This window comes from Equus asinus, chromosome 3, assembly GCF_041296235.1.
Source record: "Equus asinus isolate D_3611 breed Donkey chromosome 3, EquAss-T2T_v2, whole genome shotgun sequence".
In the NCBI taxonomy this organism is placed as follows: Eukaryota; Metazoa; Chordata; class Mammalia; order Perissodactyla; family Equidae; genus Equus; species Equus asinus.
The window spans coordinates 46,301,145-46,316,117 of record NC_091792.1 but is presented as its reverse complement, the minus strand read 5'-3'; positions in this window follow the sequence as shown (position 1 = coordinate 46,316,117).

The following is a 14,973-nucleotide window of genomic DNA, read 5'->3' as shown; positions in this document are numbered from 1 at the left end:
ATTAGCTATGACAAATGCACCAGAGTAATGTAAGATGTTAGCATTAGGCGGAAACTGGTTGTATGGTATAAGTAGTATCTTTGCAGCTTTTTTGTAAATCTAAAACTATTGTCAATAAAAAGTTTGGTTTCTGGAAGAGTCTTATGAAACATTCCTAAAATTGTACAATGGGTGAAATCTCTTTTTATGTGAAAGCAATCACTCTAAAATTGTTTATAATACATTTCCTTGACCAGTCATATCTTCTCTTTCTTTACAGGTCAAATTAGAGAATATTTCGGAATAACTTATAATGAATGAATCTTTCATTCACGAAGCATTTAAGCACCTAATTCCTTATCTGTCTCCTCTATTACCACTGCTGAGGATAGTAATAACAATAATAATAATAACTGATATTTAGTCAGTAGGTAAGAGCTAGCTATTGTGCATTATCTTAATCATGACAACAAAACAAGGTTTTTGCACATGGAAAGCACAAGAAAACTACAAGAAGTATTTGTGATTCTCAATTTTATGAAAGGGATGATAGGTCTAATGGAATCAGCAACTGAGGCGAAAGAAAGCTGGAACCATAATTCCAATGCTGTAGTTTAAGTCCAGGTCTTATTGCCTCAATGATTACAGCTGCGGATGCTTTCATTGTAACTGCAGGGGAAGACAAAGAGGTGTGACAGAATCAAGGCTGAAGTCACATAAATTCAAGCTTCTATTTCCTGGTGAAAACTACATGATTCATCTTTATATCAACAAGATGGGTTGCTTTTTAAAGTTTAATTAGATAGGAGTACGTCCAGGATGTTTATGAAGTATCTAATTAAAGTTAATGATTATCAGCACATATGAATAAATATAAAGACGATTTCGCAAATATGCTCTGTTCATCCATTCTGAGGCCTAGAAAACTTTTTTTTTTAATTCAAAAAATACAAATAATGGAAAATTGCTCCAGCCTCAACACAAGAGAGCTTAAAATATTGCCATAATTATCAGAGGAAACCTTGGAGAGCTCATACAAATTTGAGCATTGATACCTCTGTAAATTGTGTGTAAATTTTAACAGATTTTTTCTGTTAAAGATTTTTCTATGATTTAAAATTATGCAATGGTGATATAGTTTCATAAACAAACACTGTATTTGAGGAAGACATAGACTTCCTAGAATACAATTCTTTTTGTTTCCCAAGATAGAAATAGTCTCTGTGTAGCCTCACAGAGTATAGGAATGAGGAGAAAGTCAAATGATGTATCTGAAACCCCTCCGTAAATCGGAAAATGGCATCAGTGTGCTGGTATTACACTTTTTTGTTCTAGCTTTATACAAGAAAACGTGCTATTTTTTATTTCCATTGTTAACAAAGGGACATTCACTTCCTAAGTGTTGTGACAAGTAAATTATGTAATTTGCAGTAAATGCACAAATCTGATCTTCTGCCGATTGGCAGCACGTTAAAACATTTCATCAAATTAAATATAGGTATAGAACTGTACACATATCATAAGTTCAATAACTTTCTGAAACTGAGCACTCCCATGTGATGATCATCCATCCATACTAAGCATGAAAACATTACCAGCAACCACAAGTTCCTCTGATGCCCCTGCAGTCACTACCCACCAAGGGTAACCATTACCTTTACTTCTAATAGCATAGGTTAGTTTTAGTTTTCTACGTTATTTGATTGGATTATACAATGTGTAGTCTCTTGTATCAGACTCCTTTCACTCAGCATTTGTGTTTCCATGATTCATCCGTATGTTAAATACAGTGAAGTTTGTTCATACTCATTGCAGTATAGTATTCCATTGTGTGTGAGTGCACTATAATATACTTAACCCTTTACTGTCTTGACAGGTATTTGGGTAGTTTCCAGTTTGAGACTAATACAAATATTACTGTGATGAACATTTTTATTACATGATTTTTGGTGAATATGTGTACATTTCACCATTTCCATTGAGTCTCTAGGTCTTGGATTATGCATATGATTGCTTTAATAGATATTACTGCCTGCTCTTAACAAATAGAAGTACACTTAAAAGCAACTGAATACTTACGTTTAAAAATAAAACACTAATAAACTCTATTCCAAAGGCAAGCAGGAAAGCAAGCTTGGTTAGACTCTTAACTCTCGAGTATCAACTATGAAGCATATCTGTGAAAAAAGTACCTGAATAAATAAAATAAAACATTTTCCAGTTATTTTCATGTCCAAAAAGTTTCATTGGAGGCTACTCTTCAAATCATTGACTTTCAAGAAAGGCAGTGTTAACAGTTTAAGTGATGTATTCTTTTTTTTTTTAAAGATTGGTACCTGAGCTAACAACTTGCCAATCTCTTTTTTTTTGCTTTATTTCTCCCCAAATCCCCCCCAGTAGGTAGTTGTATACTTTTAGTTGTGGGTCCTTCTAGTTGTGGCATGTGGGATGCCGCCTCAACATGGCCTGATGAGTGGTGCCATGTCCCCGCCCAGGAACCGAACTGGCAAAACTCTGGGCCGCCGAAGCGGAGCCTCAAACTTAACCACTCAGCCACAGGTCCGGCCCCTAAGTGATGTATTCTTAACTTTGACTTTGTGAATAATGGAAAGAGTGCTTATCGGGGCATGCAGCAACTTTCAGGATGCCCTTTCACCATATAACATGTCGGAATAACAGATGGCATACTCTGTAAAGAAAATTAACTTAAATAAGTCAGGTAAGAAGCCACCTTTCTTGAAAGAAAAGATATTTTGTATAAGAAGTTCATCTTATTTATTGCCTACCTGGACAGTTAATGTATTCAGGTGTTTCCAATCTATTCCTTTGCGATAAAACAGACTTCAACTTCTCATGATGAGTGCTACCACTTCTCAAATCTTCCACACTTAATGTGTTCTTATCACATATATCACTTAATTATAGAATTCTGTGTTTCTAATTACAAAATCTACTTTCCTTTTTTTTTACTATACCAACTGTGGTAAACTTTCCATTTTAAGCAATGACAGAAACCTTGAAAAAATATGGCAATATTATTTCTATGATTCTTTAATAAGTTACATGTTACCTGTGCATGGTGCTTCTTTATTCTAATTATAAATTCATAAATTAAAAATATGCTGTTTTCAAAATATTTTGTTTCATTTTATAAAATTTTACATTGTCTAATTATCAATTACAGATATCGAAACATGCAATGCTTCTCTTTACGGTAATAAATCTTGAAAAGCAACATTCATCTGTATCATGTTAATAACCATTCACATGTTAAGGTCAGAATTTACTGATCTTCAAAATACTGAATATACCATTCTCATTGGAGACATTACATAAGAACATCTCCACTTATGATTTAAATATATGGAAATTTGCCAACATTAGAGTTTGTATCTGTATATGTGTATGTATGTGGGTGCGTGTATAAACTTGTGTTTTTACACATAAATTCTAGTGCAGATAGATTACACATGCACACATAATTGCCTAACAAATATGAATCTTAGTCATTAATTCAAGCAATATTTTGAATTGTCTATTATGTCCAATGCTTTGGGCTAAACACTCGAAAGATGACAAGGCTGAGTACAACAAATAACATATGGACTAGAAAATGATTTAATAAATGTGCACAAGTGAATATAAGTTACAAAATGATGTAAGTCATGAGAAAGGTACACAGCAATACTTGGTTTACAAAGGTAGCGTTGTATTTTATGGAGAATGAGGAGCATGGGAGGATGATTAAAAAATGATGTGAGTTTTGAAAATGATGGGTAGAAACTGGACTTGTGGACATGTGAGATAGGCCTTATGTGCAGAGAGAACAACACAGACAAAGGCGTGAAGACAGGGCAAGCAAGCAGTTTAGTTTGATTAGGACATAAAATATAGTAAGGTAAGGAATAGTAGGTAGAAATGTACTGTGTCAGTTCCATTCTGACCTGGACAAATAGGTCATGCTAATTCTAGGTCCTAACTAGATGGGAGATTTCTGTAGATTCACTTAATTTCTCTGAATTTTTATTCCCTCATCTGTAAGATAATAGAGCTGAACTAGATCAATTAGTTTCAAAACACAAAAGTTATGGAACTCCAGTTGTATATTCACGTTATGGAGAGTATGTGATATTTATTTAATTATGTGCACATATAAAACCTTTCCACTTAAAAGTGATATGGTCTTCTACTACAGTAGGCAAACATACTTAAGAAAATAGTGTCATAAAATGGCCTTTTAAAATGTGTACTTTTAGACATAAAATTGTTATCATTTTGGATAACATAATTTTTTACTCAGAAAAGTAAAAGAAACTAAAAAATGGATAGATGAATAGAGGAATCAGAAATTGGCCTGGAAAATGTATACATATGACAACAAATTAGATGATATGATTAGAAAGGTACTTGCCTTTACAATTACTCAGATAAAAAGAATCCCTAGGAAACCTTAATCAAAGTATATAAAACATCTATATGAAACAAAATTTAAAAGCAAAAAGGAAGAAAGTAGAGAACAATACTAACAGAACAATAATAACTTCCACCTCATTCTTTTAGTCAAAACAGTCACAGAATAGGAAAGTAATTGGAGGTCAAATTGTCTTCTTGAATAGGTACATTCAACATCATAAAAATGTAGATATTTTCTCTGAAAAAACCAACAGGATTATTTTTGAACCAAACTAATTCTGATATTCTAATGAAAAAACAAAAACTAAAAAACAAGAATTTCTAAGGACATTCTCATGAAAAACTGCACTGAGGGCTATATCCTTTCCAGATGATGTAACACCACAAGTATTGAAACAATTTTTACTTGAACATGAATAAACAGATCAAAAGAACAGGTAAATATGTCCAAAATGGAATAGATTTAAAGTAATTGAGGATATGATGGGGGTACGCAACTAGTGGGCTGAAGATAAACTATTCAATAAATGGTACCGGAAACACAGAATAGCCAGCAAGAAAAAAATGGATTCATAAGATAAACTTTAAATAAAAATAAATTACATGTAGTTCAAAGATTGAACACACACACAAAAACAATAGTTAGAAGAAAACATGAAAATTTTTAAAAGTAATTTCAGAATAAGAAAGCCATTTCTGAAAATATAAAACAAGGATATAAATTAGGCTTGAACACAAAATTTTTTTAATTTGTTGAGCACAGGAACATCAAGACAAAAACAAACTGGGAAAATCACTTGCAACTCATTTAACAGGGAAAAGATTAGTTTCCTTTATGTATATAGCAGATTAAATATGGCAGTAAATTCATTAATACTCTTTCCTTCCAGAGATACAGTCGATTTCCCGTCCCCTTGTTTCTGGACTTTGCAGTGACTACTTTGACTCTAGAATTAAGCAAAGTGATGCTATATTTGTCCCAGGCCTTTCCTTTGAAAGGATCTGCAGTTTCCACCTTGATCAATTGGAGCCCTGAGGTCACAAAACCATGAGGAAGCCCAAGATGCCCACTTTGAGAGACTGCATAGGGAGCGAGATGCTTGACTAGTTCACAGCTGCTTATGTGAATAAACATTCACATGACTCTAGTTCCAGTTATTATCTGACTGTCATCACATGAGAGTCACTGAGAAAAACCACCCAGCTGAGCTCATCATTTTATGGCTTCAGAACCATAAAAGATAGTAATAAATCATTGTTGTCTCATTGAGTTTTCGGGATGGTTTATGAAGCAATAGATAGCCAGAACAATACTAACAGAGCTCCCACAAAGCAAATTTAAAAATCCAATAACAAAACAAATAAATGAACAGTATATATATGGTACATTACATTTTCCAAAGATGGTCGCAACAAAAACTCCGATCCAACATGCTCTTCCACATCCCCATCAAGAGGCCTAATCCTCCTCCTGTTGAGTCTCGGCTGACCTAATTCACTTGTTTAACCAATGGAATACAGATGAAATGACATTCTGGGATATCTAAGGCAAAGTCATAAAACGTCTTATAGTTTTCACCTGTATCTCTTGGAACACTCACTCTCAGGATGCTCCTTCTCAGAATCCAGCTGGCATGTCATGAGAAACCTAAACTACATGGAGTGGCCAAGTATGGGTACACCAGCAAGCAGCCCAAGCTGACCTCCCAGCCAACAGCCAACATCAACTGTCAGCCATGTGAGTGTCCTATCTTGGATGTCTAAACTAGTTGAGAATTCAGATTACTGGCGTCCCATAAACTATCTAACTATAACTGCTTGAAAGACCCCAGGAAAGAGCTTCCCCCATAAATTCATGATGCTGGTTGAGAAGCTCCTAAGTTTGGAGGTAGGTTTTGTATAGCAATAGAGAAACAACTGTGGCTTATTATATGTTTCCATCCCACAAGCATGTCTTCAGTTTGACTCCTCCAACAAAAGAATTGTTAGTTTTTTTGTCCTCATTTTCTTAAATCTGGATAGGCCCTGTGGTTGTTTTGAGCAATATAGTATGATACAAGATATATTATGCTGTGCTCTTTCCTAGTATAGTCCTTAGATGGCCTGGCAGCTTCTACTTCCTGCCTCTTTACAATATTGGCTCTTGGACAATTCCCTCTTGAAGGAAACTACCACATAAAAAGTGTGACATTCTTGAGACAACCGTGCCTTGAGGAGGACAAACCATGTAGAGTGTCCCTGGAAAATGAAATGTAATGTGAAGAAGGAGAGGACAAAGAATACTGTGGTGGGCTGAAGAATACCCCCTCACCAAAATGTCCATTTTCTCATCCCCTGTGAATGTGTTACCTTACACAAGGAAACAGACTTTGCAGATGTGACTAAGGCAACAAGTCTTAAAATGGAGAGATTATTCTAGATTATCTAAACTGGCCTCACATAATCAATAGGATCTGAAAAGTGGAAGGGAAAGGCAGAAAAGTGAGTCAGAGAAATGTAATGGAATAAAAAAGAGGAAAGAGTGGAAACAAGAAAGAGACCCAATCTATCATGGCTGGCTTTGAAGATGAAAGGGGACCAAGAGCCAAAGAAAGTGGGCAGCCTATAGAGCTGGGAATGGCCTTCAGCTGGCAGTCAACAAGGAAGCAGGAAACTCAGTCAGAAAGTTAAGGTAAAATTCTGAATCTGTAGGGCTGAATTCTGCCAACAACTCAGTTTTAGCTTTGTGAGATCCATGTCAAACTTCTGACCTGCAGAACTGTAAATTAACAAATTTATCTTGGTTTAAGCCACTAAGTTTGTTGTAATTTGCTATGGGAGCAATAGAAAACTAATATAAGAACCAAGCTACAGGCATGTGGATGAACCATCTTGGACATTTGGTCCAGTTGAGTCTTCAAATGACTCCATCTCTAGCTCCCTAATGAATATCTGTCTGCAACTACATAAAATATCCAGCAAAAACTGCTGAGCTGAGCTGAGTCAACCAGAGAAACATGCGAAAGATAACATAGTTTTGTTTTACACCACTAATTTAAGGAGTTATTTTTATGGAGCAACAGAGAACTGAAAGAGAAATAACATATGAACAGAGAAGTGACAGAAAAAGAAACACAAAATCCTCTTAAATTTGGGAGAAAGTTGCTTAACCCCATCCATACTAAGGAAAATGCAAATTAAAAGTACACTGGAAAAGGATACTTCTCATTTAAGCTCTGACATGTAAAGAGCTTGGAAGTCTTCACATCCATCCATCCAACAAGAAAAGGTGGAACAAACTGGAAATCAATTATTTTATTGGACCCATTAGAGAACTGAAGTTGTAAGAAAAAACACCACCCCAAAATCTGGAAAGACAGATTCATCTAGACACAGCCAAAATCTGCTTAACTGGAGCAGAAGCCACTGAAGCCATAAACTGGTAGGAACACAAAAGTGGTAATTCAGAAGTATTACTGGAAGCATGGGAGTGACATATTCTTGGGGCCCCCCACACTTTTGCGGATTTCACTCCAGGAACTCCACTAGGTTCTCACAATGAAGACCTGTAAAGACTTCCTTATGTCTCTGGCAAAGGGAAGGGAAGAGTAATCATTGTGAAATATGCTCAAGGTCTTCTCCATAACAAAGACCCACATTCCAAGAGAAAAGACACTGTTAGAGCTTTATCCCAGTTGAGAGAAGGGAATTCCTACCCCTCAAATCCTCCTCTAGACTTCCTGTATCAGATAAAGAGAGGGGGAACTTGGTCAAAAAAGGTCAGAACTTCAAGGAAATACACTGGGAACACTGCAGCCAGGGAAGAAAGCAGGGAGCAATGGGAAAAAAAAGCTATTCTACTGAAGAAATACTGAGAAGGCCAAAACAAGCTCCAAGACATGGGCACACTAAAGCCCTAAGACTTAATTGAAAAATTATAGAACATTCTCTGTCTTCCTTACTACCTTACTACTACATCAACAGGGCCGCAGCATAATAACAGTGGTTTAAAGCTGAAAGAGTTACAGAACAGAGACCATCTCTGAGGGGAAGTACTTATGAATGCACAAAATCAAGAGGGGAGGGGGCTGGCCCCGTGGCCGAGCGGTTAAGTTCGCGTGCTCCGCTGCAGACGGCCCAGTGTTTCGTTGGTTCGAATCCTGGGCGCGGACATGACACTGCTCATCAAACCACGCTGAGGCAGCGTCCCACATGCCACAACTGGCAGGACCCACAACGAAGAATATACAGCTATGTACCGGGGGGCTTTGGGAAGAAGAAGGAAAAAATAAAATCTTTAAACAAAAAAAAAAAAAAAATCAAGAGGGGAGATGTAAACAAAGACACTAGAGGAACGTGAAGCCCTTGTATCTACAGCAAACGTTGAAGAGAGCTCAGCACCTGACCAGATTAACATAAATCCTCATGCTAAAGGCCTATTTACCTCAGTTCCTATTACTTGATGCATGTCTAGCTTTCAACAAAACATTGTAAGGTGTGCCAAAACACAAGAAAAAACATAGTTTGAAAAGAAAAACAAGTGCCAGAGCTAAACTCAAACATGACACAAATATTTGAACTATCAGATAATTAAATCTAAATTTATGATTAATATATTGATGGCTCTGATGAGAAATTAGGCAACACACTAGAGCAGATTGGTAATGGAAGAAAATAAACTCTAAGAAAGAATCAAGAGGAAATACTAGAAATCAAAAACCCCACAACAGAAACAAAGAATACTTTTAGAGGCTAATTAGTAGGTACTCTAGACCTGACCAAAGAGAGAATTAATGAAATTAAAGATAGGTCAATAGAAACTTTCAAAAATTATGCAAAGAGAAAAAACAAATGAAAAAAGAATAGAGCAGAACAGCCAAGAAGTGTGTAGAATTTCAAAAGATATAACATATGCATAATTGGAATGCTAGAGGAGAAGAAAGAAAGAACAGAGCAGAAGTAATATTTGAAGCAATAATGGTTGAGAAATTTCCAAAATAAATGACAGATGCCAAACCACAGGCTCAGGAATCTCAGAGACCACTGAGCAGGATAACTATAAAGAGAAAATAAAAAGCCCTGGGCATATCAGCATATTCAAACCACAGAAAATCAAAGACAAAAAGAATATCTTTAAAGAAACCAGACAAAGAACTCCTTATGTACAGGGGAACACAGATAAGAACTGTGTAGGCTTCGTCTCATCAAAAACCATTCAAGCATGAAGAGAGTAAAGAGACAATTAAATTTTGAAATAAAGAGAAAACAACAACCTGGACTTGTATATCCAGAAAAATTATCCTTCAAAAGTGAAGAGGAATAAAAACGTTCTCAGACCAGCAAAAACTGAGGGAATTCATCACTAGGAACTTGCACTGAACAAAATGTTAAAATAATTAATTCAGGTATAAGACAAATAGCATAGGTCAGAAACTTGCATCTACATAAAGAAAAAGAAGAGCACCAGAGAAGGAATAAATTAAGGCCAAATAAAATATTTTATTTTTCTTAATTGATCCAAAAAATAGCTCTTTTAAAAGAAATAATAGTAACAATGTATGGGGTAGTTATTGCCTATCGTTATGTAAAATTAATGATGTAATATCACAAGGAAATGGAGAGAAGAATTAGGAATACTTATCTGCTTTAAGATATCTGTACTATTCTTGAAGTATTATAGTATTATTTGAAGGTGGACTTTGGTTAAAAGTGTATATTGTAAAATTTAGGTCAACCACTAAGTTTTTTAAAGAAGTATAATTGATATGCTAAGAGAGGAGACAAAATTGAATTACAGAAAATGCTCAATTAAAACCAAAGAAAGCAGAAATGAGGGAGAGAAATAAAGAATGAATGAAATAATCAGAAAACTGTTATAAACATGATAGTTATTAATCAATCATATCAATAATTACTTTAAATTTCAATAGTCTAACTATACCAATTAAAAGACAGATTTTAATAGTGGATTTAAGAAAAAAAGACCCAACTATATGTTGTTTATAAGAAAACCACTTTAGAGGCCGACCCCTTGGCCGAGTGGTTAAGTCTGCGTGCTCCGATGCCGCGGGCCAGGGTTTCGCTGGTTTGGGTCCCGGGCGTGGACATGGCACTGCTCATCAGGCCACATTGAGGCAGCGTCCCACATGAAACAACTAGAAGGACGTGCAACTAAGATATACAACTGTGTACCGAGGAGATTTGGGGAGATAAAGCAGAAAAAAAAAGATTGGCAACAATTGTTAGCTCAGGCGCTGATCTTTAAAAGAAAAAAAAAAGAAAACAAAACCACTTTAAAGACTTACATAAGGTTAAAAACAAAGAGATGGAGAAAGAAAGATATACTGTGCAAATAAACACTAATTTAAAAAAAAAAGCTGGAGCAATTATATTTATGTTAGGCAAAACCAGCTTCAAAGCAAGGAAAATTCTCAGGGATAGAGAGTGTTGTTATGTAAGAATAAAGTGGTTAACTCTCCAATACATTTTAATACTAAACCCATATGTACATAACAACAGAACACTAAAATGTATGAGGCAAAAATTGATAGAAATTAAAGAAAAAATAGAGGTATCCACAATCATAGTTGGAGACATTGATAGCTCTTTATTAGTAATAAATCAAGCAGGCATAAAATCAGTAAGGATATAGTTGACCTGTACAACACTAGCAATCAACTATTTAATTGACATTTATTGAATATTCCATCCAACAATATTAGAATACACATTTTTTTCAAGCTCTTGGGACATTCATCAAGATAGACAACACTCTAGATGATAAAACACATATTAACAAATTTAAAAGAAGAGAAATCATACAAAGTATGCTCCCAGACCGCAACGTAATTAAATTATAAAACAGTAGCAGAGTGATAGCTGGAAGACTCACAAATATTTGGAAATTAAACAACATATCTCTTCACCATACTGAAAATACAAAGCACTCTACGTGTTGAATAATGTTTGACTATTCCCTATTTCTGCTAAGAAAGAAAACGATCTCATGTCGAAGTTCAGTTATATGCAAGAACTTCTTGATGGTAAATTTTACAACTGTAAAATAGTATAATCTCCATCAAGAGAGTTATTAGGAATGTTACATTTCCTCTCAGTGTAAAGATTTTTGAAGGGGCTTAGAGATTAGAATACTATATTATACTATTATTTGCTATTGTCTGTCCATAGAAATTGTCTACTATAGTATAATTGTTTTTCAAATTAGACAATTTTACTAACCAAAACCAACGTTGACATCTATTATATTTTAAGAACCAAAATATCTTCTAATATTTTGAATATTAACGACATCAGTAGAGCCTCCCATTCCCATTTTATATGCTGAGATTAGTTTTGGAAAAGGCAATTTCTGCAAAGGAAGATCATAATAGTCTCCTTCAGTGAATAGCGAAATTTGGGGAAAAGAATTTAACCTCTAGGCTTAATCTCAAATTTTGTTTGAAATTAAGATTTTGTTGGGAGTAAAAAACAATATGATAAAGTGCTTTTTAAAAATCTTCCTCCTGGGCTGGCTGGTGGCGCAGGTAAAGTTCGCAGGTTCCGCTTTGGCAGCCTAGGGTTCGCCGGTTCAGATCCCTGGTGCCAACATGGCACCGTTTGGCAAGCCATGCTGTGGTAGGCGTCCCACATAGAAAGCAGAGGAAGATGGGCACGGATGTTAGCTCAGGGCTAATCTTCCTCCAAAAAAAAAAAATCTTCATCCAAAAGTTAAATAAACAAGATATAGAATAGAATACAATATGAAGTAGAAAAGGGTATTTATAAAATATAGAATAATTTATATTCTAATAAAAACATAAACAAAAAACATTTTCTTATTTCACTAAAATTTGTTTAGGCTACACATATCTCCCTCTCACTTTAAATTGTGATATTTAAACTTACTAATTTCAAAAATCAAAAGTATTTTATAATTATATCACTTTGATTGTAATTATTACATGTTATACTCACACTTGTATCAAAGACCAAAAGACTGTACCAGCAATCAGAGGTAAAAATCTATCAATAAGAATTAGCTTTGTTTCTTTTCTGAGAATGCATAATAATGTAATTAAGTGAAATTGAAAACTACAAGCTGTGTGTTCTCAGCAGCTCCACCAGGTAGACAAGACAGATGTGTTTGTTTCAAAGCATTGTGAAAGATAAAGATATGCTTACATGTAACATAGCCATGGGAATCAATACATCCCCAAATATGGAGGGAGAGTATAACCTGATAAAGTCAAATGGCCTCAATTTTAGAAGAAATTTTTTGTTAGGTTATTATTTAGATCAGACCATTATAACACAGAAAATTTATTACATTTGATGTTATTAATATTTCCTATCCACAGAATCTTCATTTTGTGATTCCCAGCAAACATATTCTAACAATGGAAATTATTGAACACCTCTGAAGTTAATAGCATCTGTACAAATATTAAATATGTCTTTGCATGTTGCCATTTCCTTTTTTTTAGTCATTTTTTATTTTCCCTTGAGTACTATTACATATAATTGAAAATGAAAGTTTTATGAGATCATTGTAGAACTAATTTTAGGTAGATGTGGAGCAATCTGAGAATTATTCAATGAACAGTAATCAACACCTTGCCAACAGAAGATGGATTAAAGAAATAGTAGTCAATATCCCATTAGTAAGTCCATTATAACCTTCACATAGAGCATGTTGGTTTTTTTAGGTAAACTAAAACAATTAAAAGTGAATTTCAGCAACTGAAAAATGAAGGGGCTAATCTACAACAGAGACTAAATAAATTAGTCACTACATGTGTTCCACCAAAAAGAAACTTGGCCAGTCATTATTAAGAATATTAACGAACCGTTTATTAAACTGTGTACACTGGTATAGGTAATTGTTGTGTTAGGTTTTCTAAAATAAACCCCTTTTTTGAAGGAAACAGAAAGTAGTTTTAAAATATGCTTTTATATCAAATTAACTATTAAAAAGCATAAAACTAAATATTTTCTCCTAATAATTTTGGATAAAAATAAGAGCAATCTAAGATTAATGATCTTGAATCATAAATTTTTGAACTAGAGAAAAATTGTAGCTACCAGAATTTAATAATAACTCTAATTACCATAATGAACTCTTAGTTCACAAGAGCTAATAAAAGTTCCAACTACGCTACGTGGAACGAGCACAGGACTCAAACGAAGGACTTGGATTTAAGCCAGTTTTTGCACGTACTGGCTGTGCATCTGCACAAATCATTTAACCTTGTGAGATTTGATAAAAATTCCATTATTTCTTTAAAAAATTTATACCTTGAAAATGCAGCAGGAAAGTCAAAGAAACCTTTTTGAATTGGAAAGGCTGAAACTTTTCTTGATGGGTGCGGTATTTTGTTTATAGTACTAGCCTACTCAAAACGCTCAAGGTCAGTAGAGAGACTGATTCTAGCAGCATTATGATTTTCATTTTAAATTAGCTTTGTAATCATAGTCTTGCTTCATGGGTCCATGTGACAAATAGCCCTTTCTTCTTTTAAAAAATGTTCTATATGTGATAAACTGTGCCCAGGTTGGAGGTTACTGATCATTTTCCCTACTTTACTGTAGAAAATAGCACCACACTAACACTGTGAAAACTCCTCTTATGTGTCATTGGCAATGCCCAAAGGTATACCTGTAGAACCCCGATTCAAGATAAGCGGCTTTGTGGAAGAGATGGGAAGCCCAGTAGACAAAGCAATATCCTTCAGGGACCTGGCTGACTCCTTTGTGAGACCCCCAGAGACTCAGAAATATTGAAAAGGGGTAAATAGGACTTCCCGGGGGTCTGATCCTGCCTAAGCTGGTAAAAACACTAAAGTCACAGAAATCTAAGTTAGAAGTAAATGGGACTTTTCAGAGTCTCCCAGAATAAGCATCATGTTTCCTTAAGAGTATCATATAACTAGAATGTTGAGTGAGGATCTTTTTTTACTCATATAGCTCATGGTACCACACTGGATGCATAGCGGGAGAGAAGCACATAGAATGAGAATCCTAAAGATAAATATGCTTATTCACATAACCCTTTTCTGGTTTAAATCAAGGACAGGTCTATTTAGGCAACATCTGTATGACAATTCACCTAAGAATCTCTGTTGAAGAAGACACTGCTTTACACTGTGAATTATATCGTCAGTAATCAGTGCAACGAGGCTGTCTATAGCCTGGATATTTTAAGGTATTTGAATTCCTATCCTTTAAATCAAGGCACTTTGCATCTTGCCCATTCCTTTGTATGTGATAAATTGATCCTCAAGGCTCACAATTAGTATGATTAGGAAATGGCTTTTTGAAAAACTGACTGAGTAACCTTGCACTATTTAAAAATCCGTTCTAAAATTTTAACATCTATTTTTTATACACAAAAATTAATTTGAATTAACAGACTTTCTCAATCTATAAATAACCTAGATAACTTTAGCTTAATGTACTAGACTGATTTAGACTTTAATGTGAATTATTCTAAGCTTCTCATCAGATTGCCTGAAACTGGTGTTCTCTAGCAATGTATGTTTCTCCCGAAACACTTAAGCTCTTTGAAGGAAGAGTGCATGTCTTATTTAACTTTGTCTCCCTGGT